The following is a 12,982-nucleotide window of genomic DNA, read 5'->3' on the forward strand; positions in this document are numbered from 1 at the left end:
TAAATAGAAATCAGCCAAGACCTCAGAAAGAAAATTGTAGACCTCCATATGTCTGGTTCATCCTTGGGAGCAATTTCCAAATGCCTGAAGGTACCACGTCCATCTGTACAAACAATAGTACACAAGTGTAAACACCATGGGACCACGCAGCCGTCATACAGCTCAGGAAGGAGACCTGTTCTGTCTCCTAGAGATGAACGTACTTTGGTGCGAAAAGTGCAAATCAATCCCAGAACAACAGCAAAGGACCCTGTGAGGATACTGGAGGAAACAGGTACAAAAGTATCTATATTCACAGTAAAACGAGTCCTATATCAACATAACCTGAAAGGCCACTCAGCAAGGAAGAAGCCACTGCCATAAAAAAGCCAGACTATGGTTTGCAACTGCACATGGGGACAAAGATCGTACTTTTTGGAGAAATGTCCTCTGGTCTGATGAAATGCTTGGACCTTTAAATTAGGGCTATTTCCTGGGAATTGTCTCAGTATTATGTGCCTGATTTTATTTGTGAGGAGTCTCCATCATTTCAATAGCTTTGGTGGTCCAGTGGTATAATTTTCGCCTACCACACGGGAGACCTGGGTTTGTTTCCCAGCCTATACACCAATTTACTCAAATCTGGGTTTCTGATTGTAATTCAACTATTGGTATGTTTTGCCTGGAAAGATACGGTTGTTAGTGTTTGGTTAAGATATAAACAGAATGTTTTAATAGCTTGTTTAGGTTAAATTGAAAGACTAATTCATTCTAAATAATAGCGAGGTGATTTCAATGCAAGACTGTGTCTGTTGCCTGAATGATCTGCGGAAAATACATATTGAGAATGGAGTCGTATTTAAATGACTGAATCATAGAAGAGACAGTTACCTAAATCTAATGAATTCTAAATAATAGCGGAGAGGTAATTGCGATAGAGTTGTGCCCACCGAAATGTGTTTTGTTATTCTTAGGAATTGACTGATGTATTTTATACATTTGGTGATTTACATGTTACTTTTAAAGTCTTGGACATTTCATAAGTGTGAAGTTGAAAGAGAAGAGAAAGTTTGAAAGTTTGGTTTTATTCTTACGATAGAGGTAAGGCAGAACGTTGTTTGAGTAGGGGTTACATTTTCACCTACTGGAAAGAATAGGTGAGTTAGTCGTGCTCGCTGGGCTATATTTGGCTGTAAGGGATTCAGGTCTGAATAGTTAAAACTTTTACGATTCGTGATAGTTTCTGATTATTGTTTTTTTTGTTTTTTTGTTTTGGTAATACCAGTGAATTTGAGCAGGAAGTTAATGTATTCTAACATTAAAATCTGTTTCCATTACATAGAACAAAAGCAGATTGACTGAAGGTGCTTTTCCTTAAGGGAACTATACAGTCATCTCTCATGGCGGACCTTGTGGATCTGCTGCCATAAGGTGTGGGTTTTCTGTTTAACAAAAGTACTGAGCATCAGTGTATTGCATAAGAATTTTCCAATTCAGGAGCTCAAACTTTTTGAGAATGTAACAGTGAAGACTTTGAGAGATTGTTTGCAGACAGACTGAATGGGTTTTAATGTTGTAAAGCAGGCTTGGGCAAAATCAGTCAAGTAATATGTTAATTATGGGAATTTCATAGATTTGAAGTACAGTATTGTATCCAAGGGTAGCGCATGTTCAATTAAGTACATATAACCATTGAGGAAGTTTAAAACTAATGATTGGAGGGAGTACAATAGAATTATCATTATTATTAGGTTTTGTTTGTAGTCAACGTTTGGGTTTCTGAATCGGTGTAGTATAATGAAATGCTGACCAAGTGGTTGTGGGTTTTTTCTGGGAAAAGGAGTGCTTCATTGTCTCTCTTTGGAGTGAGATAGAGGCATATTTCTACCAAATTGAAAAGGCCGGGAAATGTTTTGTTTGTTTTTAACCTAGGGGTTGCCCTTGGGTTTGAGGAGATTTCCCTTTTTCCGAGAGCCAAGATATCTTAAAGGGGTACACACACACGTGGAATTTTAGAAGTTTTATTTTCTGAGTTTTAATTAAGCACGTAAATTATTTTGATCAGGGAGTGTTCTGGGAACCTGGGATACAACATGTTGAAAATGTTTGACTTTTACATTTTTTTTGTCTAATATAGTAAGGAACACTTCTTTGAAGGGGTGGTATGACTTTTGACCTCTATCATGGCTTTCCTTTGTGGTCTGATCAGCCTTATGGGAGGGCCATTTGGATAATGAATTTAAGGTCATTTGTGTAAGTGATCATTATGATGGAGTTTATAGTTCTTTGACATATTTGCAATTTGAACCAATAAGAAAAGGGCATAGCCTTTGAATAAGGGTAGACTTCCTTAAGTCTCTCTTTCTATGGCCATAAGGGTACAATAATCTTTCTTTGTGGAGGGTTTTAGAGTAGTGATTTTGATCTGATTATGTTATTTGAAACTTTGTTTTATCTTTTGACCTGTAGTAGTATTTTTTATACAATACTCTCATGGAGAATTATGGGTTAAAAATGGGGCGAAGGTGGGTTTATAAAAAACTGTCATAAGGTTATTTCGAAACTCCCACTATTTTGGCTTAAGTAATGTTTAGTTATCGAGCAAAGTTTTATTTTCCCTTAGGTAGTCAGCTGTTGTTGTATGCAGTGTAATACATTTTACACAACAAGTCTGTGAAAATGATATAATAGTATTATTATAGGTTGTTGTTGAATAAGGTTATAAAGTTAGCAAGAATACGTTTTAATAATGGTAGACTCTATGTTAAGTATTTAGGACATATTCTAAGCCAACAGGACAGGGATATATGACATCTGTGGGGATTCAGGATCATTGAGAGCATCGAGATAAACTTTATCAACTAGGTAATAATCTTAGAGACTACTACCATAGACATGTTGATTTTTCTAAAAATCCATTAGTGCAGACAGGGAGACAGTGAGACATTTAGTCAATATTCGGAAACAGAACCTATATTTGATACTGACTGTTATAAGAAAGAGCGACAGACAGATAGAAGGAAGGGCAGACGGAGAAGCCCTCCCCCGCACTGCTGAGACCTTGATGGTTTGGGGGTAGCATGAGGAGAGAGGATAGAAGGGCAGAGGGAGAAGCCCTCCCCCGCACTGCTGAGACCTTGATGGTTTGGGAGTAGCATGAGGAGAGAGGATAGAAGGGCAGACGGAGAAGCCCTCCCCCGCACTGCTGAGACCTTGATGGTTTGGGAGTAGCATGAGGAGAGAAGGTAGAAGTGATACAGAATGGGTATATAACAGTTACTGAGTGGAGACCAGCATAGTTAAATTATAAACAGGATTAGATGGCAGAGTGTAAGGCTCTGGGGAAAATGGGGGACAGAAATAATACCGTGACTGACAGAAAAGACAGAATAAGAATAAAAGGGGATGTCACGTTCTGACCTTAGCTCTTTTGTTATGTCTTTGTTTTAGTATGGTCAGGGTGTGAGTTGGGGGGTTGTCTATGTTCCTTTTTCTATGTGGTGTTTTTGTGTTTGGCCTGGTGTGGTTCTCAATCAGAGGCAGGTGTCGTTAGTTGTCTCTGATTGAGAATCATACTTAGGTAGCCTTTTCCCACCTGTGTGGTGTGGGTGATTTTTTTCTGTTGAGTGTTTGTATCTGCACCAGACAGAACTGTTTCATTCGTTCACATTGTTGTTTTTGTTCAGTGTTCATTTACTTAAATTAAAAAGACGGACACTTACCACACTGCGCATTGGTCCTCCGATCCTTCCTACTCTGATCCTTCCTACTAGGAGGAAGACAACCGTTACAGGGGAAGAGAATTTGGTTTGCTTAGCTTTAGGATATTAATTCATGGAGAGACTGTTAGCTCCATCGGTTTTAAAAATATGAAAAGTTAGGAGGGGAGGCAGGTATTTTGGTTTTTATTTTAAGTGGATGGTTAGTAAATTCACTAGGAAGAGATATGATGATTATGTTGAAAGTAGTTACCCTAACTAAAAGGGGAATGAAAGCTTAGTTGATTTCAGGAACTAAGGTGTTAGACACTGAACCATTGCCCAGAAATGATTCTGCACAGCAGGCCGGAAAGAAAGTAGCATTGACTAGAGCCTGCGAAATAAGAAAGGAGAGAAAGGTGACTATTTACACAGACAAGCACATAGGCATTTAAACCCATACGAAGCAGCACAGATACATCTTAAAGAAGATAAGACACTTGACAGAGAATTGTTACAGGATAGCCAAGAACGAACGCCCCAGGAAAAATTGGACATGTGGAAAATGAAAGGGGCGATCCTACAAGATAATGTCAGACATAAGAATAATTTACTAATCTTAACTAAGTCATTGTTTAGATATGCAGAAATATTGACACATGGGCAGAGCCATGTGCCAACAGGGAGGAAGGATGGTAGAGCAGGTTAGGAAACACTAAGGATGGTAGAGCAGGTTAGGAAACACTTAATGGCCTAGAGAATAACTACTTTAAAAAAAAATTGGTAGAATATCAACTCCATCATTTGGAAATGGACTTCATTGAACTATTCGGAAGTGAGGGAAAGAAGGTGTGTTTAACAATAATAGATAAGTATATTAAATGGGTAGAAGCGTTCCCAACTTACTTGGCGGACAAGATTATGGTAGCTAAAATATTAGGTCAAGATATTATCCCTAGAGTTGGTTTACTAGGTTCTATTTCTGTAAATAATGGATGACATTTTAGATAATCAGGTAGAACAAATAGAATGCCAGAGTTAGGGACCAGAACAGGTAGACATAGAAGTTGAAGATATACTAGCAGAACACATGAGAAGACTGTTTGTTAACCAAACCCGTATGTCCAAGATGTTGTGTCCAACGGTTGAATTACAGGAGAAGGTGATTTACTCAGTCCAACCAGGAGACTGGGTGTGGATCCAGTCCCTGAGGAGAAAAGACTGGAAGCAGCCCCTTTGGGAAGGCCAATACCAGGTTCTATTAAACCACCGCCTTTGCCATTAGAATAGCTGAGGAAGTCACTTGGGTCCACGTTACCCACTGCAAAAGGGTATGTACACATACAAGCACTGCTGCTCACACACAGAGTTAGGAGAGGAACCGAGTACCAACAGGGTCCGGGGGTCACCTCCTTAACAAAGATTCCCTATTCCGACCGTTCATCACTGTGTGTGCTCCTAGAGGTGTGAGTATGGGGTGGTACCTAGTAGACCGACTAAGGGCAGGAGGGGGTTGGCGGTTTTTGGGAAGAGTAGGGACTCTGAGCTGCATTATCGTCTTGGTAATCTTTCTGATACATCCAGATCCACCACCTTCCGGTACTAATTATATGATGCCGCTGTCATTGATAAGAAGTAAAAGATAAACTATATAATACACTGATGAGTGACTTACAGAATAAGGAGTCAAAGAAGATCAAGATGTAAGATTTAAGGTAAACAATTCCCTAGGAAATAACTTCACAGGGATTGGGTTGGCCAGATTGAAGTACTCGGCCAACCCACCTCGGTTCACTTTAACTCCTGATGAGTACCAGTGTTATAGATACAAGAATGGCACCGAGAACTTAGATGATTTTAATGGCTGAAAGGTAATTGTTGATTGTGACTGACTTAGGTTTGGAAGTACAGGAGACAATTCTTAACCTCACAGCAGCTATATCTGATGTAGGGTGGGCTCGTACCAGCAAAGGACGCATACGACAGAAACTACCAAAAAGGGTGGTTAGGAACTTGCGCCCCAGGGTTATTGGTCCAACCAGTTCGGCTTAGTCATCAGAGGCCAGTTATAGGAGGCTATAAAGTAGGCACAGGAGGAGTTTTGACCAGGATGGGAGTAGCTTTGTCTAGATGGATGCTATTGGCATCCCCAGGGAAGTTCCAGTTGAATACAAAGCTAGGAATCAAATAGGTGAAGGCTTTACTACTACATTATTTTGGTGGTTGACAATAAATAAAAATGTGGATTGGATTAGTGACATCTATTATAATCAACAGAGATTTGTGAATGATTCTGGGGATGCAGTAAAGGGGTTCTCTGACCAATTATCCGCCACCTCCCTCATGACCTGGTAAAATAGACTGACTCGATATGTTATTGGCAGAAAAGGGCGGGGTATGTAGAATGATTGGGGTTCATTGCTGTACGTTTATATACGTTTTTAATAAAACAGCTCCAGACGGATCAGTGACCAAGGCCCTGGCAGGTTTGACCACATTAGCTCATGAGTTAGCAGAGAACTCTGGGGTGGATACTTCCCTGACAGGGTGGTTCGATAGCATGTTTGGGAAATGGAAAAATATTGTAAGTACTGTATTTTGGGCTGCTTTCACATGTATGAGTGTGTTGGTGTTGTGTGGATGCTGTTTGGTCCCATGTGTGAGAGGTTTGATCACCAGAACTCTAGAGAGATCGATGACCAACAGATGGTGAGATATGGACCTATTCCGAGCTCCAACCAGTGGGATGACGAATACAGGCCTCCAGGCCTAGGAGATGGCTCCGTTTCTTTTAACCACAAGGAGCCATTGTTAGATGAGACTATCTTCAATGTTTCGACAGACTGTTCCTTTAATGAAGATTGTAATAAAAATCCTAAAAAGAAGGGTTATAATTGGATATAGGCCTAGAGCAGTCGATGATAAGTATCTGATGTAAATACATGTATTGGTTTTGTTTGATTTTATGTAACATTTTTGATTCCATATGACGGTGGATGTATCAGTGTGTATTATTTAGTCATTAAGGGTGGATTGATAAGGGAATTATATGCTTAATGGTAATGTTTAAAATATTTCACCCTGAAACCATATAATTGTATGAAATGTATTAGAATCATAAAACTATAATCTGACGATGTGTGTAGTTTTAGTCAGAATTAGAACAAAGACCTTTTGATCCTTTTTAATATGTAAGCAGGGTGCAAGTGGGAAACAAATGATAAGAGGAGCTATCGACAGACAAGTTGTACTACTGTGTTCCTTACAGGACATTCTGTCTCCACCCGTGGAGGGGAGAAACTGTTAGGCTGGCAGAAACATTATGAAACATGTTGCAGATTAAACAATGTATCTGTGTAGTGAAAAACACTGACTGTCTGAGCAAGGCGTAGTTTAAGATTTTAACTTGTTTGTGTGTGTTATAAAGACTGCATTTTGGATTTTAGAACATTCTTGTGAATTAACTGTGCTAACCTTTTGCATAAGCTGAGTCTTTGCCTAATTATTATTAAACCCATGGTTTTACAAACCTTGGGATTGGTCAAAGCTATTGATTGTTAGTTATTATCATTGTGATTGAAGATTCTCATGACAATTACTCTCTCTTTACAGAGGTTCAAGTCTGCTCTGCACATGTCTGAAAGTGACAGAGCCAGCAGCCAAGAGAGTATTTCACAGTATGTCATAAAAAAATATTACACTTATGAATGTATGTAAAATGCTAATATGTATTTGATCCAGTACAATGGAATAACTAGGACCTGAATTTGAATGCAGCGTGTTCCGATTCCTCCTTCTCTTTCTGTCCAGCAGGGTCAACCAAAAACACTTGGCCTGATGGTTCATGCAGATACTGGGGAAGCAATATAGAAATGTATTGATGCCTTAAATTATTTTACTATTAAATGACCCATATCACAACCCTCATACCTATTCACAAAAAGTATTTTATTCACAAAAGACGTAGGAATTTATTTTCCCAGTTAGAAATATCAAATCAAATTTATTTATATAGCCCTTCGTACATCAGCTGATATCTCAAAGTGCTGTACAGAAACCCAGCCTAAAACCCCAAACAGCAAGCAATGCAGGTGTAGAAGCACGATGGCTAGGAAAAACTCCCTAGAAAGGCCAAAACCTAGGAAGAAACCTAGAGAGGAACCAGGCTATGAGGGGTGGCCTCTTCTGGCTGTGCCGGGTGGAGATTATAACAGAACATGGCCAAGATGTTCAAATGTTCATAAATGACCAGCATGGTCAAATAATAATAATCACAGTAGTTGTCGAGGGTGCAGCAAGTCAGCACCTCAGGAGTAAATGTCAGTTGGCTTTTCATAGCCGATCATTAAGAGTATCTCTACCACTCCTGCTGTCTCTAGAGATTTGAAAACAGCAGGTCTGGGACAGGTAGCACGTCCGGTGAACAGGTCAGGATTCCATAGCCGCAGGCAGAACAGTTGAAACTGGAGCAGCAGCACGGCCAGGTGGACTGGGGACAGCAAGGAGTCATCATGCCAGTTAGTCCTGAGGCATGGTCCTTGGGCTCAGGTTCTCCTAGAGAGAGAAAGAAAGAGAGAATTAGAGAGAGCATACTTAAATTCACACAGGACACCAGATAAGACAGGAGAAGTACTCCAGATATAACAAACTGACCCTAGCCCCCCGAGACATAAACTACTGCAGCATAAATACTAGAGGCTGAGATAGGAGGGGTCAGGAGACACTGTGGCCCCATCCGATGACATCCCGTACAGGGCCAAACAGGAAGGATATAACCCCACCCACTTTGCCAAAGCACAGCCCCCACACCACTAGAGGGATACCTTCAACCACCAACTTACCATCCTGAGACAAGGCCGAGTATAGCCCACAAAGATCTCTGCCACGGCACAACCCAAAGGGGAGCGCCTACCCAGATAGTAAGATCACATTAGTGACTCAACCCACTCAAGTGACGCACCCCTCCTAGGGACGGCATGAAAAAGCACCAGTAAGCCAGTGACTCAGACCCTGTAATAGGGTTAGAGGCAGAGAATCCCAGTGGAGAGAGGGGAACCGGCCAGGCAGAGACAGCAAGGGCGGTTCGTTACTCCAGAGCCTTTCCGTTCACCTTCGCACTCCTGGGCCAGACTACACTCAATCATATGACCCACTGAAGAGATTAGTCTTCAGTAAAGACAAAGGTTGAGACCGAGTCTGCGTCTCTCACATGGGTAGGCAGACGATTCCATAAAAATGGAGCTCTATAGGAGAAAACCCTGCCTCCAGCTGTTTGCTTAGAAATTATAGGGACAATTAGGAGGCCTGCTTCTTGTGACCGTAGCGTACGTGTAGGTATGTACGGCAGGACCAAATCAGAGAGATACGTAGGCAAGCCCATGTTATGCTTTATAGCTTACCAGTAAAACCTTGAAATCAGCCCTTGCCAGTGTAGGGAGGCTAGCACTGGAGTAGTATGATCAAATGTTTTGGTTCTAGTCAGGATTTTAGCAGCTGTATTTAGCACTAACTGAAGTTTATTTAGTGCTTTATCCGGGTAGCCAGAAAGTAGAGCATTGCAGTAGTCTAACCTAGAAGTAACAAAAGTATGGATTAATTTTTCTGCATCATTTTTGGACAGTTTTGCAATGTTATGAAGATGGAAAAAAGCTGTCCTTGAAACAGTCTTGATATGTTCGTCAAAAGAGAGATCGGGGTCCAGAGTAACGCTGAGGTCATTCACAGTTTTATTTGAGACGACTGTACAACCATGAAGATTAATTGTCAGATTCAACAGAAGATCTCTTTGTTTCTTGGGACCTAGAACAAGCATCTCTGTTTTGTCCGAGTTTAAAAGTAAGTTTGCAGCCATCCACTTCCTTATGCCTGAAACACAGGCTTCTAGCGAGGGCAATTTTGGGGCTTCACCGTGTTTCATTGAAATGTACAGCTGTGTGTCATCCGCATAGCAGTGAAAGTTAACATTATATTTCCGAATGACATCCCCAAGAGGTAAAATATATAGTGAAAACAATAGTGGTCCTAAAACGGAACCTTGAGGAACAATTTACAGTTGATTTGTCAGCGGACAAACCATTCACAGAGACAAACTGATATCTTTCCGACAGATAAGATCTAAACCAGGCCAGAACTTGTCCGTGTAGACCAATTTGGGTTTCCAATCTCTCCAAAAGAATGTGGTGATCGATGGTATCAAAAGCAGCACTAAGGTCTAGGAGCACGAGGACAGATGCAGAGCCTCGGTCTGATGCCATTAAAAGGTCATTTACCACCTTCACAAGTGCAGTCTCAGTGCTATGATGGGGTCTAAAACCAGACTGAAGCATTTTGTATACATTGTTTGTCTTCAGAAAGACCGTGAGTAGCTGTGCAACAGCTTTTTTTTCTGGGTCAAGGTTTGGCTTTTTCAAGAGAGGCTTTATTACTGCCACTTTTAGTGAGTTTGGTACACATCCGGTGGATACAGAGCCGTTTATTATGTTCAACATAGGAGGGCCAAGCACAGGAAGCAGCTCTTTCAGTAGTTTAGTTGGAATAGGGTCCAGTATGCAGCTTGAAGGTTTAGAGGCCATGATTATTTTCATCATTGTGTCAAGAGATATAGTACTAAACACTTGAGTGTCTCTCTTGATCCTAGGTCCTGGCAGAGTTGTGCAGACTCAGGACAACTGAGCTTTGAAGGAATACACAGATTTAAAGAGGAGTCCGTAATTTGTTTTCTAATGATCATGATCTTTTCCTCAAAGAAGTTCATGAATTTATTACTGGTGAAGTGAAAGCCATCCTCACTTGGGGAATGCTGCTTTTTACTTAGCTTTGCGACATTATCAAAAATACATTTTGGATTGTTCTTATTTTCCTCATATAAGTTGGAAAAATAGGATGATCGAGCAGCAGTGAGGGCTCTTCGATACTGCACGGTACTGTCTTTCCAAGCTAGTCGGAACACTTCTAGTTTGGTGTGGCGCCATTTCCATTCCAATTTTCTGGAAGCTTGCTTCAAAGCTCGGATATTTGCTGTATACCAGGGAGCTAGTTTCTTATGAGAAATAGTAGGCCATGCATCAAATAACTATTTTCATCAGAAAAAAACGAATCCTCAAATGTAATATTGCATTTTGTAAATTGTCTGAAGGTGGCTTGTGAATGCACTCAAATATCAAGACATTATCAGGTTATGTAAACTGCGTTCTAATACAAAACGTAGAAGGATTTGTCTTAATGTACAGTATATGAAAGTGATGCTATGAAAAGGATTATTTCACGTTATCAAGCTCACTGTGACTGACAAATCACTGCCTATTACTGTGATTAAAAAGAGCATATGAAACATTGTTTTTCATGAGGCCTACCTGTGCGCCTTCCTTTAAGCACCTCTGTTCAAACACCTCTTCTGTCCTTGATCCATCCCACATTTTCAGTGTCCATGTGAAAGATAGTTATTGCGAGGATGGAATATTTGTTGACTTAACATTTTTTTAATGATAGCCATGTAAAATGAAGGCCTGCAAAGCTTACAGATTTAAGTCTAATAGCATGAAATGAAAGTAGACAAACATCAGAGTGTGCGATATGAAGGTATAGACAGTGGACATTCTGAACTTGTTTGAGGTCAGTAGGTCACATGACCAAGGAGCTATTGAAAATCTACATTTTGAAAAAATTATGTAAAACCATGTGAGATGAAAATGGACAAACTAAAGGGTGTGCAATATAGAAGAGTAGTTAGTGGACATACTGAACCTTGGTTGGAGTCATTAGGTCACATGACCAGAGTGTGCGATATGAAGGTATAGACAGTGGACATTCTGAACTTGTTTGAGGTCAGTAGGTCACATGACCAAGGAGCTATTGAAAATCTACATTTTGAAAAAATTATGTAAAACCATGTGAGATGAAAATGGACAAACTAAAGGGTGTGCAATATAGAAGAGTAGTTAGTGGACATACTGAACCTTGGTTGGAGTCATTAGGTCACATGACCAGAGTGTGCGATATGAAGGTATAGACAGTGGACATTCTGAACTTGTTTGAGGTCAGTAGGTCACATGACCAAGGAGCTATTGAAATTTGAAATTTTGAAAAATTAATGTAAAATCATGTGAGATGAAAATTGACTAACTAAAGGGTGTGCAATGTGTGTCTATGCCATCGGGTTAGCTACAACCAGTTTTGAAAGTGTTAGGAGGAATGGTTAAAGAGCTATTGAAATTTGAAAAATTTGATTTGTCACTATGTTGACAGTTCCTAACTGCTGTTGGTGGACGTTAGGAAAACTACAGGTGAATATCCGTTGAATATCCAACCTGAAACTGTCTTTACCTCTGTGGAAGTATTTTAGAAATTGCAGTAACCGCCAGCGAGCCCACAGAAGATATTAGTCAAACTATGTTCAAAGCAAATCATATATGCAGTATTTTTTATTCCTCTCTCTGTAGACTGTGTCATATCCATTAATTACGAAAAACACAATTTGTTTTACTTTGTCTACATAAATACTATTCCAAACTGAGGAGGTCAGTAAAATGTGTGTGGATCTTTTCTATTATATGTTTTCAAGTTAAACAGGATTGCTGAATAATTCAGAGGAATATGATATAAAATACTTCTGCAATCCAACTATTGGTAAAATATAAACCTTTATTTCTAAATGTATAAAATATTTAAATGTGACAGGAAAGGCAGGTAAGAAAACATTATGGTAAAACATTCTGTTATAAGTAGATGGGATAACATAAAATCATGGAATAAAGTAAGCTTGAAACTATGGGTTGAGATACCAATAAAATGTTATTCTTGCTATGAAACTCCACTTAATTACATAACATGATGATTCAGTGTTCTATCTTCACATTTCAAATACATTGCTATTTTGGTGAAAGTAAATATAGCCAAGTTGTGTTGATTAAGCTGCACTTTTGGTATATCCCTGGTGATATTCTGTGTCAATAAAGAAAATGGCGCATCTTCCCAGCTGCCTTATATACGTTACATGAAACTAAACAATATCAAATATCACATACATGTAAATATAGCAAACTGGTAAATAAAGACACTAACAGTAATGGTGGTTCCTGTCTCATCATTTTAAAAGTGATAAAATTAGAATGTCACCATTGGAATGTAGCTAGCGTCATATGATTAGGCCTATTCACAGCCTGTGTGGAAGCACCCTGTCATATCACAACCTTCATCTGAAAGTAGAATTAGCATATGGATGGTTGACAGATGAAGGGTTTCATTAACAAATCAAAAGTTCATTAGGAAGTATAAGTGGTCTTAGCAGGAAAGATGAGCGTCTTGGT

The 12,982-nt window shown here is 39.7% G+C and overlaps 1 long non-coding RNA gene across 1 annotated transcript; it reads left to right on the plus strand.

Moving 5' to 3' along the window:
• Positions 1-370: 370 nt before the first annotated feature.
• Positions 371-7,604, plus strand: LOC116358644 (uncharacterized). Its single transcript, XR_004206417.1, has 2 exons — positions 371-7,354; positions 7,488-7,604. It is a non-coding gene; the product is annotated as an uncharacterized LOC116358644 (long non-coding RNA).
• The last annotated feature ends 5,378 nt before the right edge of the window (positions 7,605-12,982 follow it).

Source organism: Oncorhynchus kisutch, linkage group LG30, assembly GCF_002021735.2.
Source record: "Oncorhynchus kisutch isolate 150728-3 linkage group LG30, Okis_V2, whole genome shotgun sequence".
NCBI lineage: Eukaryota > Metazoa > Chordata > Actinopteri > Salmoniformes > Salmonidae > Oncorhynchus > Oncorhynchus kisutch.